This window comes from Pinus tabuliformis, chromosome 1_2 (genome assembly GCF_031772625.1).
Source record: "Pinus tabuliformis cultivar Carrire ecotype Pingquan chromosome 1_2, CPIR1, whole genome shotgun sequence".
NCBI classification, from domain to species: domain Eukaryota; kingdom Viridiplantae; phylum Streptophyta; class Pinopsida; order Pinales; family Pinaceae; genus Pinus; species Pinus tabuliformis.
Genome location: NC_142298.1, coordinates 732058279 through 732075440, shown reverse-complemented (window position 1 = coordinate 732075440; position 17162 = coordinate 732058279). Strand labels below are relative to the sequence as shown.

The 17162-nt window shown below is 38.4% G+C and overlaps 1 pseudogene; it reads right to left on the bottom strand.

Annotated features, from left to right (window-relative positions):
- Window positions 1-259: 259 nt before the first annotated feature.
- On the bottom strand, window positions 260-3567 carry LOC149207858 (pentatricopeptide repeat-containing protein At2g03880, mitochondrial pseudogene; annotated as a pseudogene).
- Window positions 3568-17162: the final 13595 nt, after the last annotated feature.

The following is a 17162-nucleotide window of genomic DNA, read 5'->3' as shown; positions in this document are numbered from 1 at the left end:
GTAATGTATTAGAAATAAAACATTTTTAGACAATATATAATCTAATCCATCAATATCTACCTTGTTCTTATAAGAAATTCCAGCAAGTTGATAATGCTGAGAGATAAGGGAGGGAGGAGAGTATTAATGTGAAAATAAATCATCATGGTATACAATTGCAGACAACACTATCAAAAAAATATTGTAGTGGTGCCAAGGGCATATCTTTGCACATATTATCGTTTGATAAGAATGGGTTAGGATTAGGTAGCAATCCCAATGTGAAAGTGCAGTTGGACAAAATTAGATTTTACTGTTTTGTCTGGGAATTGTTAATATCAGCAATATCACAAATCCTAAGGTCATGGATTCCTGTTCCCATAGTTTTTTTTCAACAGTGGTTAAATTAACCTAGTTTCTATATACATCTATATCCAAGTGGGCGTTTTGGAAACTAGTTAATTTAGTCCAAAACTGTTTACATCATAAAAAATATGACCACTTACAGAAAGACATACCGATATACAATATGAAAGATACTGAAATGAAAGATTAAGCTTAATACCTTCTTACCATCACAAGCCAGCTTACAGCTCGTTTCACATAGCATCATTAATAATCCCTACAGGGTCACTATTCATCCTTGAAATGAATTTAGCAGTTGACATCCCTCACAAATTGCAATTAATTCTCACGCAACAATCTTGGATATGAACTTGACTGTAGAGTGGCAGTCACCACACACTCTGACCCTCTTGATAACTCGAATAGCTGATCCACGGAATGTAGCTTCTCAATATACCAGTGGCAAAGCAGATGTTCCTTCTTCTCTTCATTCATATCATTCAACATAAACCTTGTATCTGGGGTGAACCAGCAAGCTTCATCTCCTGAGACAGTCTCTCTAACTCCATATAAATCTTCTGCATTTGTGGGTCTGATCTGTCTCCTGCAAGGAAAGCATGCACCTCTCTATTGATCTCAATCCAATTGCATCCAGGTGTCTTTTTTATTCCTTTCTCTTTCATCCTTTCACAAGCCTGTTTATGCTTATAGCTTGCTTCACATGGCATCACCAATAATCCCCACAGGAACATTGTCCATCCTTGAAATGATGGTAGCGGTTGACATCCCTCACAATTATTTCTCGCGCAACAATCTTGGAGATGAACTTGATGGCAGAGTGGCAGTCACAACATACTCTAAGGTTCTTGATAACGCGAATAGTTGATCCATGGGATGTGTTTAACAGTCCAAATGTGATTGCTAGTTTCTCACTATGGTGGCGAAGGATGTGTTCCTTCTCCTCTTCTCTCACATCATTCAACACAAATCTTGTTTCTGGTACATAACCTGCAGCCTTCATTCCCTGAGACAATCTCTCCAGCTCCATATAAATCTTCTGCATTTGTGGGTGTGATCTGTCTCCTGCAAGGAAAGCATGCACCTCTCTACTGACCTCAATCCAACTGCATCCAGGTGTCTTTTCTATTCCTTTCTCTTTCATCCTTTTCCGTAGCTTTTCAATTTCATCCCACCTGCCAGCGGCAGCATACATATTTGAGAGAAGAACATAAGGTGCAGCATTTTTAGGGTCCAACTCAAAAATATGTCCTGCGACCCTTTCGCCTAGCTCTACATTGTTGTGTGTTCTACAAGCACCAAGTAAACAACTCCATATAATAGAATCAGGTTTTATTGGCATTTTGTTGATAAAGTCTTGTGCTTCATCTAAATGCCCAGCTCGGCCAAGAAGATCTACCATACACCTATAGTGCTCCATGACAGGCATAATGTGATAATGATCACTCATGTGATTGAAATACCGATAGCCCTCGTCTACTAGACCTGCATGGCTACAGGCAGACAAAACACTTAGTAGAGTTACATGGTTTGGGTTTATGCCAGAGTATTCCATTTGTTCAAAAAGTCTGATAGCTTCTTTGGCATACCCATGCATAGCATATCCTGCAATCATCATGGTCCAAGACACAACATTTCTTATATGCATTTTGTCAAACATGTCGCGTGCTTCCTGTACACTCCCACACTTTGCATACATGTCTATCAGGGCATTCACGACCGAGATATCAAACCGAGAAGGACTTCTATTTATCTTCTCATGGATCTCCATACCCTGTTCAAGGGCTGCCAAGTTGGCACAAGCTTGCAAAACACTAACGAAAGTCTTTGAATCTGGCCGAACTCCAGCCATTTGCATTTCTCGAAAAAACTTCAAGGTTTTATCACAATGCCCATTCTGCGCAAATCCTACAATCATTGAATTCCATGAAGCCACATCTTGTTTAGGCATTTTCTTGAAGAGTTTCAACGCCTCCTCAACAAGCCCATTCTGAGCAAATCCTGAAATCATTGCATTCCATGAGACGACCTGTCGCTTCGGCATTTCCTCGAATAGTTTCAGCGCCTCCTCAACTAACCCATTCTGCGCATATCCTGTTACCATTGCTGTCCACGAAAACACATCTTTCTGTGGCATTTGTTGAAACAGTTTTAGGGCCTCCTCAATGAACCCATTCTGTGCAAGTCCTGCAATCATGGCATTCCATGACACGACGCTGCGCTGAGGCATCTCATTGAAGAGCTTCAGTGCATCATGAATGAGACCATTCTGTGTGAATCCGGTGATCATGGATGTCCACGAGAACACATCTCTCTTAGGCATTTTAACAAATAATTTCAGGGCCTCAACAACAAGCCCGTGCTGTGCATATCCCGCAATCATGGCATTCCAGGAGACCAGGTCCCGTTGAGGCATTTTATCAAACAGCCGGCGAGCATTCTCTATGCTCCCACAATTTGCATACATATGTATCAGCGCCGTTGCCACAACCATATCAGACTGGAATCCGGCATTTATTATTTCTTCATGAATCTTCCTGCCCTGCTCCAGAGATGGCAAATTTGCGCATGCTACAAGAACGCTAGCAAAGGTAAACTGATTGGGTTGGACTAGGGTTTCTCGCATTTGGTTGAAAAGCAAAATGGCCTCGTGAGCAAATCCATGCTTTGCATAAGCTGCAATCATCAGAGTCCATGAGCATACGTCTCGCCCGGGCATTTGATCGAAAACTCTGCGAGCATCTCCTGTGTTGCCACATTTGGCATACATATTGAGAATTGTGTTACCCAAAACTGTGTCTGCCATGAATCCGCTGCCATTGATGTGGGCATGTATAATTTTACCCTCCGGTAGAGCTTTCTTCCGAATGCAGGCCTGCAAGAGGGAGATGTATGCTGAAGAGTTTAAATGGGCAGCTGTATCGTGCAAAAGCTTGAGTGCCTCCTTCAGGTTACCCTGTTTGCAGAGCGCTTTCACATGGTCATCGGCATTGGCTTGTGCTCTGGAAGCAGCAGTAGCACAAAACAGTTTACATTGAAGAAGAAAGGCTGGTCGAAGCGAGAATACCATGACCGTGGTGGTCTATCTAATTGAGATTGAAGGGCAGAGATTTTATGGTTTTTAAAAGCCATTCTAAAAGGGTGCCGCACTCGCACAATACATAATGTATATCATCTATTAAAGAGGTGAGGAAAGTTAAAGAATTATGCTACTCTGAGTGGTCTTGAATTTATGTTCATAGCACATTTTGAATTCTGGACTTTGCGAGAGGGTTGAAATTATTTATACAGGGATGAAATGGAATTTGTTTTTGTCTTTGAAGATAGATGGTGAGTCAACATATCAGATAAATCAAATTCTCTACACAGTTCAACTCCATAAAAGAGATGATCAATATAGCTATTTTTATTAAAAAATTAAAAATGAAATTTATAATATATTAAAAAAAAAAACACCTTAATTACATAATCCATTTTTTTCCCATAAAATTATATTCAAAATTAATTATTAATTTAAAAATAATAAAAAATACAAAAAGTTTATCAAACATTTCCAAAACTTTATTGATTTAGAAAATTGATTTGTCATGTAAGTTCGAAAGTGGTTTATATTACAAAAATACACATTATATAATATATTTATTCATTTTTTCGGTAAGAAATAATTCGTAATTTTTATTAAAGATAATGCAAATGACATTCTATAAACACATAAATGTGTGTATCTTGTTTAATCGGTTCATCATATCTTTCAGTGATAAAAAAATCCAAGTTTGTGGAAAACAAACATGGGTTCCCCTATCATCCATGCCATGAACATATCGGCAATCCAAACAATACCATCAAGCAAGTTTTATAGTTTGTCTGTCATCAGACTATCGGTCTATCCAATCAAAAGACAAAGCAACAAAAAATATACAAATATATATATATCTTAATAGCCCTGCATAAATAAGAGATAAAAACTATGGATCCCCAATAGCCCCAAGAGGCATGCCAGGAGCATGACTGAAAAAAGTAACTATAGAAATGTCATTGAGCTCCTCTAGAACCCACCAATAGTGAATTTCCAAGGTGAGAGCAACCTTCGAAAGATCATCAACAACATGATTCAATTCCATGTAAATGTGTTGACATGAACACAAAGTGAGCATATTTTTTAGATGCATTGAATCAAGCAAAATAGGTTGCAAAATGAAATTCCTGCATAATTGTGAACCAGTAATCCAAGAAATCACAAGCTCTGAGTCCCTGTAAATCTGAATATGATATACTCTATGGTTAATGGCAAAAGCAAGAAGGGAATGACATGCAAGCAATTCTACAAAGTTGTTAGACCTGGACCCCAAACCAATGGAAACGTGAAAGGAGTGAACAGGGGGAACATGAAGAATGAACCCGACCCTGCTACGTCCTCCCATATCTGAAGAGGCACCATCAAAAAAATCTCATGTGATAGATCTATCCGGACAGACTTCCACAAACACACGAGAATGACGAGATACAAATTCCTGAGGTAAATAACCCAAGATCGTGAACGCCTCAGCTGCAATATGACTTAGAGAAGATATGAGGTCCTGGAAGATCGCTCTATTATGTGCGATTCAGGCCCCATAAAATAATCAAAGGGGGGACCAAAAACTTTGCGAGAAGCTAGGTGGGACAACCAATATTATTAGGCAAATCCCAGAGATTGACCTTACAAAATAGATACCTCAGAGTTGATAATGCAACAATTGTCCGAAGTGGATATAATGAAAGAGCAATGCATGAATAAGTGGTCAATCGTTTTTCCATCAAGCCAGAAAAGAGAGCACCCACCCGGACCAATAGAAAATAGTTTATGTAATACATCCCAAGTCGTGACCTTACCATTTAGAATACACCAAAAAAGGATTTTTTATTTTGGTGGACATTTTATTTTCCACAAATGTTACCACCACCATTTACTTTTAGGAGGGTGAAGAGTAGCAAAGATATAACTATACCCTACCTTTGGAGAATAAAATCCACACTTGGCCCTCATCCAAATAAGTTCATCCGCATTATCAAAAATTCTAATATGTCAAATATGGAGATCGTTTATATAGGAGTTCCATTATCTGTAATACATTCTCGTAATGCCCAAATCATTTGCAGATTTCCATCCTTGAAACCATAAATATGTAGAAGTGGGATCTGCAATATGAGCAAGTTTTAAAAAACCTCAGACTCTAAGGGATGGTAATAATTGATCAAGGAGAAGGTGGCTCTGCTGACATCCCAACCAAGGATCAATACCCCATCGAACAGGAGTGTCTGATCCCCCCTCCATACTAAGCCACTTCGAATAGTTTCGAAGGTATTTAGAATTTCCCGCTAGGAAATGGAAAAATTTTGACGAGGTTTGTCCACCAACATGATGTAACACCCTCCTCCCACATCTACCCGAGTAACTAGCCAACCGGGGTAAGCATGCGACGAGAGGCTACTATTATCATATTCAACCTCCTTAGTGACCTTAAGGAAGTGGAATCGATGGGACATCACACACATTCATCCAACATCATCCACAAAACCTTCAGGATACAAGTCATCCCCTCATACAGCATGTCCCTGGGTCCTACTATTGTTTTAACCATTTAGGCCAGAGTAACGCTCCCCAGACACTGCCAAGGCGAGTTATAATGCTCCCCAGACACTGCCTAGGCTAGTTATAATGCTCCCTAGACACTTCCCATGCGAGTTAGTCTCTAGGCTAACACTCTGTTTTGCTAGCATTCCAGGATTTGAAACACCTTTTTGTTGGAAGTAATGCTTCCATGTCAAGTGCAGTTGTCATTGTGAGTCCCTATGCATCAATCTAGAAGTTGTTGGTTCCTATGTTATGAGTTGGAGTCGAGTCATGTCTAAGTCATAATTTGTTGGAGTTACTGATCAAATTCTTATATATGTAAATGTCTTATGCGATCAATAAAACATAGTGTGATTTGTATTGTGTAAAATCTCGTTCATTCCACATCTCTCAATTTTGAACATGGTATCAGACCTAAATTTGGCTTGATTCCCTTCCGGGAAGGCCAAGAAGATGTGAGAGAGTCTTGAGTGTTATTGTTTTTTACATACATAGATCAATATAGGTGTGTGATAGTTGATTTATGTTGTGAGATTTATTTCTCCCTGTTTAGATCTATGTGTGAGTGTGGTTTTGTAGATTTGTATCCAATAAATAGCCATCATTTTTCTCTCTACCTACAAGACTTCAATCGGATCCTAAGCCATTGTGCAAATTATGTTGATGAGAGGTGGAGACGGAGATCAATTTCGTGGAACTTGCATAAAACTGCAAGTACACATATGTTTCTAGAACCAAGAGCAACAATCATGTAGTTGTCACTTATGAAGGAGTAAAGGGTTGTTTGTGCACATCATTCATTAATTTGAGGCTTAAAGATGAGCGAATGAGCCAATGAGAATAACATTGATAGTGGTCTGTGTCCTAGCAAGCATGGATGTCGTCGACCTCTACAACAACGCAATTTCACCAAGCATGGGAACTGATCAAGATCTTATCAATGGTGCTTTTACTTGTAATTTTTGTTTAATATGGTATGGACGAGATCTGGACAAGAATTTGGGATCAGGAGCTACGATGACAAAAGTAAATAGGGGCACATCATTAGTGGCCATAGTGGAATTCAAAGTGTTGATCTGCATTTGGAGGGGATCAATGTCCATTACGGGCCTCATGTTGTTGTAAAGAGAAGGATTGTGGTATGTGTGGCAAGATTCCTCAAGGGAATCCACTGAATATTTTTCCTCCTGCTGCATTTGTTCAGAAGGACTGTCTCTGTGAATCGCCTCTCACTGTGTGCAGGATCGATGTTGGATCTGGCATTCGTGTTCAACACATATCAGAACTATGCCCTGATGCTCTCATTGGGGTCATGCATGTCCAAGCTTAATAGAGTAAGTGGCATAACACCAAGGCCTATCTCCTCCAAGCTTGCAGCTGGCAGGACAATGTGTTCTTCATGCAACGAATTTGTTTGGCGCTGCGATCTATGTCATCTAATTGGGAAACAATGTTGGGACTCAACATTTGGCTATTATGGTGTACATTGTGAGCAAAGAAAAGGCACAAAAGGGAAACGTTGAACAAACTCCTTTAATTAACTTGCTTATGGATTTCCTTTTCCATTCGGGTTGTGTCAATGTTGGGAACCAAGCTGGCATTAAAATCATTGTTGGCTACAATGGTTTGAAATTGTTTCTCTCAGCACTAAGCCTCGAAGTACATCTACATCAAGTGTTTCCAATGCCTTGGGCTAGTAAGCTGAAAATTCAATTTTGTCTGAGCTGACGGGAACAAGGTCAATGTTCAGATTTATGCAGGCCTATTGAATTAAAATGTCTATTGTGGCAATGATTGTTTTCATGGGTCAATGTTTTAGGGTTTGTTTGTGTGTCTAAATGTGTCTTTTATTTCATGGTGTGGGTTTGATATTTAGTTGTGTGCAAATTCATATTAAAGAGGGTTGGTGGTTCTTAAACTGGAAGCCCCAGTGTCCGAAACATCAATTCTCGTGTGTTTTTATTGGTTATAAAAAGGGTTGGTGGTTCTTAAACTGGAAGCCCTGGTGTCTGAAACATCAATTCTTGTAAGGTCAAGTTGTTTGATCAACTTTTGAACACATTCAGTATCCAGACCTCCATCCTAGAAACTGACGGATAATCGAAAGCGAAATATCTGACAGATGGTGGTTGGTCCATATGATTGTTCTTTACTTGATAACTCTTATCGTGGAAGCCTCGATGAGCTGAGGTATCAATATTGTTTGATCTTGCAAATTTCATCAACGATGGTCAGAGGTGGTTACGTTTTAAATGGAGGTCAAGTGAAAGCTCAAAGATCTGGTGGTGAAAGAGTCGAGTTTGCGAGATTCCAGAGTGGATGTGAGTGTTGATGAAGACCAATCATACAAATATTTATTTATTGATGTAATATGTGTTTTTCTTGTTATCCATGTAAGCATTAAGGGAGGGTGTTGAAAGTAATGCTTCCATGTCAAGTGTAGTTGTTAGTGTGTTAGGTCCCTATACTACTAGTGTAACCCCTTATTGTTATTAGTACAACCCCCTTATTATATTTTTGTGCCCATGTAGTCCCCATATTGTTATTATTGTGCCCCATAGAAGCCCACTATTGTTATTATTGTGCCCTTACATTATTATTATTATATCGGCTCTAATTATATTATGACCCCTTAGACTCCTATATATAGAAAGGAGGTCTTGTCATTTGTATCATCTAAGAATTGTTCATTTGTGTAATGTAAAGGAGGTTTCCCCCTCGAAGAGGCTTATTTCTAAGGCGTTGATCTATCTTTTCTATATTTTTGTGAGCTGGTTTCATAACATTTGGTATTAGAGCTTTGGATTCTAGGGTTTCGCTGCTCCAAACAGGTCATCATGGCATTTTCGCTATAACATTTTTTCTGTGACGTTTCAGAAGCTAAAAAAACCCATTTTGAGCTGAAAGCTTTCTGAACTTCGGGTCCGAATTTCAAAGATTGTCTTGCTATATTTTCAGACATATGATCTGAGGAAGTTAGGGTTTTTGCAAACTCTTGAATTACATTCCAAACATGTGACCTAGGGAAAGGCATCATAACTCTCTCTTTGAGCATCAGATTGAAATCTCATAAGAAGTTACAAAAAGAGGACGGACTGTAATTTTCTGTGTATATTTTTTAGATCTGAAGGTCAAAACAGTGACATAGGGCACTTCATACAATTGTGCTCTTCTGAAAAGGTATATAATCAGGTCATCTTGGGAGAATGTGCATAAATATTTCTTGGAGAATCCAATTTCGATCAGACTGATGGCACTGGAAAGAGGATGCAGAGGGCTACTTCACGTCGTGATTTCAGAACTGGAAGATCCAAAATCACAGAGTTATAGTCATTTCAAGATTGAGCTCCTAAAATCAAGAAAAGGCGATATGAGGAAGTTTGATGGCAAGGATCCGGTAAATTGGATACTACAAATGGAGCAATATTTTGATCTACATGAGTTGAAAATGTTACAAAAGGTACGTATTGCATCTTCATATTTAGAACCGAATCAATTTTCATGGTATAAAGGGATTTGTTCTCGTAAACCACTTGTTACATGGTCAATTTTCATGGAGGAAATGATAGCACATTATGAGGATACAAAGAGAAACACCTTCTTTAGCCAATTGATAAATCTCAAACAAAAGTGTTCAATGGCAGATCATATTGAGGACTTTAAAAAATTGAATATTAGGGTAAATGATATTCCAGAGAAGCAAAAGATTGTTGTCTTCATAGGGACTTTAAAGGATAACATTCAATATGAGGTTCGTCTTTGGGAACTTGATTCATTGGAGCAAGCATTCAGGTTGGCAAGAAAAATTGAAAGCGAAATTATGGAAACAAGGAATCCCACCACTCACGACTAGATTTCCACAACCTACAAGGTTTACACGACAACAATTGGAAGAAAAAAGAGAAAAGGGGCTTTGTTACAATTGTGATAGCAAATACACTAAAGTTCATATGTGTGCTGAGAAGAAATTATTTTACATAGATTATGAAGAGGAGGAAGAAAAGGATCAAGAAACATCAAAAGAAGAGGATATACACCAAGAACCAACCCCAGAGAAAGAAGAAATGAATCTGACCATATCTTGTAAAGCATTGGCAAGAATTACCACTCCTCAAACTTGCAAGATAGAAGGACATATCAAGAAGAAAATGGTTCAAGAAGTGAAATATCACATTGAGAAAGAAGAAATGAATCTGACCATATCTTGTAATGCATTGGCCAGAATTACCACTCCTCAAACTATCAGGATAGAAGGACATATCAAGAAGAAAAATGTTCAAGAAGTGAAAGATCACATCGAGCATGAACAACAAGTTCTCCAACTTTTAAATGATAATGCCACTTTGGTGCAGAATCGAATGAAACAATGGGCAGATCAACATCGCAGTGAAAGAAGTTTTTATGTAGGCAATTGGGTATTTTTACGGCTACATCTCAAGCAAGCTATTTATGAGAAGGAAATGTTGGCAATACTACATGTCTTAAGAAATTGTGACCTTACCTAATGGGAAGACACTTCAAGGTAAGAATGGATCATGATAGTCTTAAATACTTCTTAGAACAATGATTATCTTTAGAAGAACAGAAAAAATGGGTCACAAATATGTTGGGTTATGACTTTGAAATCATCTACAAAAAAGGGAAGCAAAATGTTATTGCAAATGCACTCTCAAGAAAGGATGAGGATGTGGAAGCATTTTTTTGTGCTATTTATATTATCCAACCAGATTGGATAAACAAAGCAAGGGATGAATGGAAGAAGGACGAAAAAGTGTGACCACTCATTCAAAAGTTGCAGAAGATCCCAGTTCAAACAATATTGCCAGAACTTTACGAGGAAGGAAAAATCATATTGGAGCCTGGAACAGTCACAGAAACAAAAACCTGACAGCTACGAAATCGATCAATTTCAGAGTATCTTATCAAGTGGAAGAACTTACTCGCTGAATATTCCACATGGGAGGACAAGAATTTTATACAAAAGCATCAAGAACTACTCAAGCGTTGAGGACAACACTTTTTGAAGGAGAGGGGCATGTTAGGTCCCTATACTACTAGTGTAACCCCTTATTGTTATTACTACAACCCCCTTATTATATTGTTGTGTCAATGTAGTCCCCATATTGTTATTATTGTGCCCCATAGAAGCCCACTATTGTTATTATCGTGCCCTTACATTATTATTGTTATGTCGGCTCTGATTATATAATGACCCCTTAGACTCCTATTTATTGGAAGGAGGTCTTGTCATTTGTATCATCTAAGAATTGTTCATTTGTGTAATGTAAAGGAGGTTGCCCCCTCGAAGAGGCTTATTTCTAAGGTGTTGATCTATCTTTTCTATCTTATTGTGAGCTAGTTTCATAACACATTATGAGTCCCTAGGCATCAATCTAGAAGTTGTTGGTTCTTATGTTATGAGTTGGAGTCGAGTCATGTCCGAGTCATAATTTGTTGGAGTCATTGATCAAATTCTTATATATTTAAATGTATCATGTGATCAGTAAAACATAGTGTGATTTGTATTGTGTAAAATCTTGCTCTTTCCACATCTCTCAATTTCGAACACTTTTTCAGCCCAGAGCCTAGGACAGTTCCCAGAATGGAATGATCAGTTAAAATTGGCAAGAATACAAGGAAACAAGGATGCAAAAGAAATAAGTTGAATAAGACCATAACCAGACCCCTACTAGCCATGATAGGAATTTCGTCAAACATATCATCAACATGTAACCTACAAGTGTAAACAACATAATTAAGTGTAGGGATCTCATACTTATTTGAGAATCACCATGAACCATTGTTTCCTCATGTCGTTTGTTGCCTTATCATTTATTATATCATAGATACATTACCCATTCAGATACAAGTAAAAACATGTTGAGAGCCATAAATAATATTGTCATAATATATATATATATATATATATATATATATATATATAACCAACATAATAGGAACAAAAATATAATGGACATATTAGCCATCAAAAATCCATGTATACATCAATACATTTGCACATGAAAACCAAGGGAAGGAATTTCTCATTAATAAATGCAATGAACCAACCGAGGATTGGACTACCATGTTCCTCCTGATCGTAGAATGGTTGAGCCAAATCTCTCTTCAGTCATTCACCCCTATGTCATATTCCAAGCATGAATTTGGGATCTCTTAGAACACATCAATCAAAAATCATCTAGGGCTTCCAGAGGCCATCCACCTCAGCCCATCAAATAATGATTCCACCTCACGGTCACACATTACAAAACTATCATCATATCAATCTTTATCCCAACCATCCAAGGCTCTAAAGCATTTGTCCAACGAAGGCTCCAAGACTAGTAATTCAACCCAAAACTTTTACCGAGCTCCAGAGCATTTGTCCAACCAAGGCTCTGGGACTAGTAACTCAACCTACCAAGGGCTCCAGAACGTTTGTCCAACCAAGGCTATGGGACTAGTAACTCAACCCAAGATGATACAGGGCTCCACAACATTTTTCCAACCAAGGTTCCAGGACTAGTAACTTAACCCAAGCTAAGGAAACATGAGAACCAACCAAAAAAAAAACAATGAAAGTAACCCACAATCATCATGGCTGACAAGGAAATGGCAAGGCTAGGCAATCCACTTTTGATCCTGGAAATCCTTTATGCCAATAACAAATCACAACCAAGAATCCACATGCATATGCCATGCATGCCAAAACTAGTGAAGAAATCATACATGCAACTCGGTACCTGCAAACAAATATGATTTAGTTGTTGATCCCGATGCTTTCTTGTGATTTCATGCTCTTCATTTGCCTTCTTGCTCCAAGAATCCAAGTATGTCGCACCCTCCAAGAGTGCTCCAAGAAAAATCTTAAGTATCGAAGAGTATGAGAGAGAGAGAATAATGAGAGATAGCTCCAACATTGAACTAACAAAAGGTTCACACTGAAAGGAAGAAGCATGCCAACTGGTCCTCGGAAACCTTTTTGTTAATGAGGCATCTATTTTCTTCATTTTCCATTATTTTCCTTCATTTTCCTCCTCACATGCAACTTGTGACCTTTTACCTTCTTTTTCTCCTAATTTCCTTTATTTTCATAAATAAAATGCCAATTAATGGCTCATGCCCTTCCAAAACCTTATCCATTTCCTTTGTCAATTTCCTTATCCATAAGCAACCAAATGAACACCCCCTAGGATGTCTTGCTCAACATTCAACTTGGAATACGTGTCCCATCATCCGTGGTATTTATATATTTTTACATGGAATTTTCATCAGGGCTATTACAAAACCCTCCCCCTTGGGGGAACACTGTCCTCGGTCTTCCATGACACCTATAACCAACATGACTACTAAAACAAATCATATTGCCCATGGAGCTTTATAACATAGCTCGTTGTAGTATTTACAATGAAAGACCTACTCAAAATAAAAACATCATGACAACATGACAACATAGCACATATTGGAGCTTTATAACATAGCTCATTATGGTATTTACAATAACCACATATACACATATGCACATTTTCTCAATCAACAAATAAACCAATTTGATGCCTGCATCCACAACAAGGGAATCTAGAGGCTCACACCTCTACCCTTAAAGTAATACCAAGATCCACCTCCTTCCCAGGAAATCCAGAATCCACTGCAAAGTCAAATCTGCATCCAATGCCCAACGCTATAATCCCATGAAACTTGTCCTCTCAGCGAACAATTACCGACTCATTGTCCCAGGGCACACTCCCAATGTGCATTTGATTCCATCTGGAAATGCTAATGACCAAAAAAAATCCATCTGTGGCCTTCTCTTCTCTACTACACAGTCCCTTGGGAATCTGGTCACCCCTTCCGTGCAGTCACTCACCTTCCAAGTTCCGCTGGCACCCCCATCCTGGGCAGTCCATCCCTTGGCAAGGCTTCCTCGCATCGGAAGATACAAAAACCAAGGCATATACCTGCCTCAACACATCATATTGGTCATAGCATGCTCATGGAAATCAATGGAAACTATTGGGTACCAGTGACCCACAATGGCCCTGCTCCTGAAGTGCTTTACCAGCATACTACTGCATGTTCCAATTTCTTTCACTGTTGCTACTAATTCTTGTAGTTGATTTCAACTACCCAACTAGGCATGTTCATGCTTCCTGTACCACACACATATCTTCCATTAGATTTAAAATAAATTAAAATAAATTCACATCATACCTCATTGGTAGCTCATTAATAAGGTACATTTGCAATTATGTTCGCTTCCTGTCATAACAATCCAAACTAGCATATTTGACCAAATCAACATATATAAAACATCTCACCAGGTTAGCTCGAAACATAACCATCAAAATCATAAATCACATGTAACCATCATAACCAAAATCATAGATCACATGTAATCATCATAGACTAGAATCATAAATCACCTGCATGATAAAACTGAAATAAAACATTGATACTTATCCTTTAATCAATCCTTAGCTTCCACCTTTGTCCTTATTCTGTACACACCTCAGATTGTTTGCCACACCCGACAAACACCCAATGCCTTCTCCTCAACCATGTTCACATATGCATAGTGTGCATCACACACATACAACCACACAAGACATACAACTCCATGCAATACATGCACCTACCCTGACATACAACACATACACCTACACCCAGTGTATACAATACAATACATACGCCTACATCCAGTGCATAACACAATACATACACCTACATCTGACATACAACACAACCCAATACATCTATACCCGATGTACAACACCACACAATACATGCACCTACACAATGCACATACATAGTGCCACATGCCCTCAACACAACATGTATGACATGCACACAGTACCACATGTGCACCCGTACCATATGTACAACATGTACATAGTACCACCTATACACCGCACCACCTGCACAACGTGTGCACAACATCACATGTACATGACGCCACCTGCAAAATGTGTACACAACTCCACATGCACACTACACCACTTGTAAAACGTGTACACAATACCACATGTACATAGTACCACATGCACGACATGTACACGACACCACATGTACACAATGCTACATGCATGACATGTACATAGCACCGTATATTCAACATGTACATAACACCATCTATACCCAACACTAAATATGAAACATTCATACAACATTATCTATACTAACACCATGTACATAACATTACATAAACAACATGTACACACACTATATATGCACAACACCACATGCACACAACATCACAGATGCAACATTTACGACATATACAACATATTCATAATAGTAGTACCACACATCCCAACCACATTATCTTTTCCAAGCAACCTTGCTTCCAATGGCTTACCCATGCTTGTCCCAACATGCTGCAGACCACACTGCTTTCATTTTGTTGATGTATCCCTCAGTATAACCTATCCATAACATAGACATAGTATAATCACATAATATCAACTCACAACCACATGATAGTGATGTCATATGTTTTTCATGACTACTCTTTCCACTTGACTCCTCATGAACCAGGAACCTTTGCATGCCATTCACTTGTGTAAGCAATTATTCCTCCACAAGAATGATCCCCGACAATCCCTATCAGACAGTAACATAAATACATACATTCATACATATATAATTGTTAGCATAAAAAAATAATCATCTTTTCAGACAACGACATACATACATTCATGTATACATATATAAACATCAACGTAATCATGATCATAACATAATTACCAAATAACATAAGGTCTAGGTTAAGAGAACTTCATTTATTCATGCAACACATGTGCAACATTGAGAACAACAGTTCCCAACATAGCCATGACATATGATGCTTCAAATCCATTTACTTTACCTTTTCTTGTTACCTTTCTCATTACTATACTACCACCATCCATTTACCACAATGGACCCAGCCAATCCAACCGACTGTCATTGTCTTACCTTCTGCTGCACTTACTCATGCATTGAGATTCATCCAAGCCTTACATCACCTGTTGAGTACCACAAATATCTCCTTGAGCTCCATTAACTTTCCTCTTTCCCCTAACAATTCCCAAGGCTCAAAACATAAAAGGAAAGATAAGAAACAAACAAGAAGAAAACCAATAACAACACGAATCTGCAACAAAGTGGCATGATCATGCACTAGACATAACAAAACTGCAAATCAAGCGCAAGAAAATAACAAAAGACCAAAATCACAAGACTAAAAACAAACACCATGACTCAATCCCCATGGTTCCCAAGGAAAGCTCAACCTGAGCCTTCTTCAAGATTTCATGGAAATTTCCTTTTCCATGCAATCCCCTGCATCATACTACCATAAACACATAACTGTAAGTGCATATATAACATAACAATACACCAGTTACCTTATCTTGTTGTGTCAGGCACATTTCCTTGTATTTGATCACATTTGTGCCATGTTTGAGGGACTCTAATTATCTTGACAGATCCACCTGTAACTAGAGACTAGCTAATGTCCCTGTCAAGTACATGTTCATGAATCTAGCACATATCCACATAATGTCAAACAATATTAAGGTTAAGAAGTCTTCTTGTATGCAAAGCACTCATTCGTTTGGAATTAGGGTTTCCAAACATAGCCAAAGGAATTCTTGCCCAATTCCTTTCCTTTACCATTTTTAATTTGTTGCAATCGAGGCTTACTATGCGTTGTCACATCACCCAACTGTTAGTTATGTAAACACATCAATTATTACCTTTTCATACTAATGCCAAGCATGTTACCCTACAACTGCTCACACATGTCAACCACATGTTTCAAATATCAAGGCAATCATATCTATCAATTTGAAATCAACCTTTACTAAGACTAACCATCATGTCATAATCCATAGTCAACTCACAGTCATTAGGCATAATACTAAAACTATCACCTACTACACTTAAGTGCCTACGTCTTAACACATATGTATTAGTACCATCATCTTAAGACAAGGTCATTTGAATGCATAATCATATTATGCAATTCATCAAACATTCAACCAACTTGCAACATACCATGTTAAATAAATCAGCTAGGCACCAAACACTCAAACACCAAATAGATGTCATAATCAAACAGTCAAGCACCAGGTAGATGACATAAGCAAGCTCATACCTTAATGCATCTTAGGGGAGGCGATCTCATCTACACAATCAATCCAGGTTAGCACAATACAACTTCACA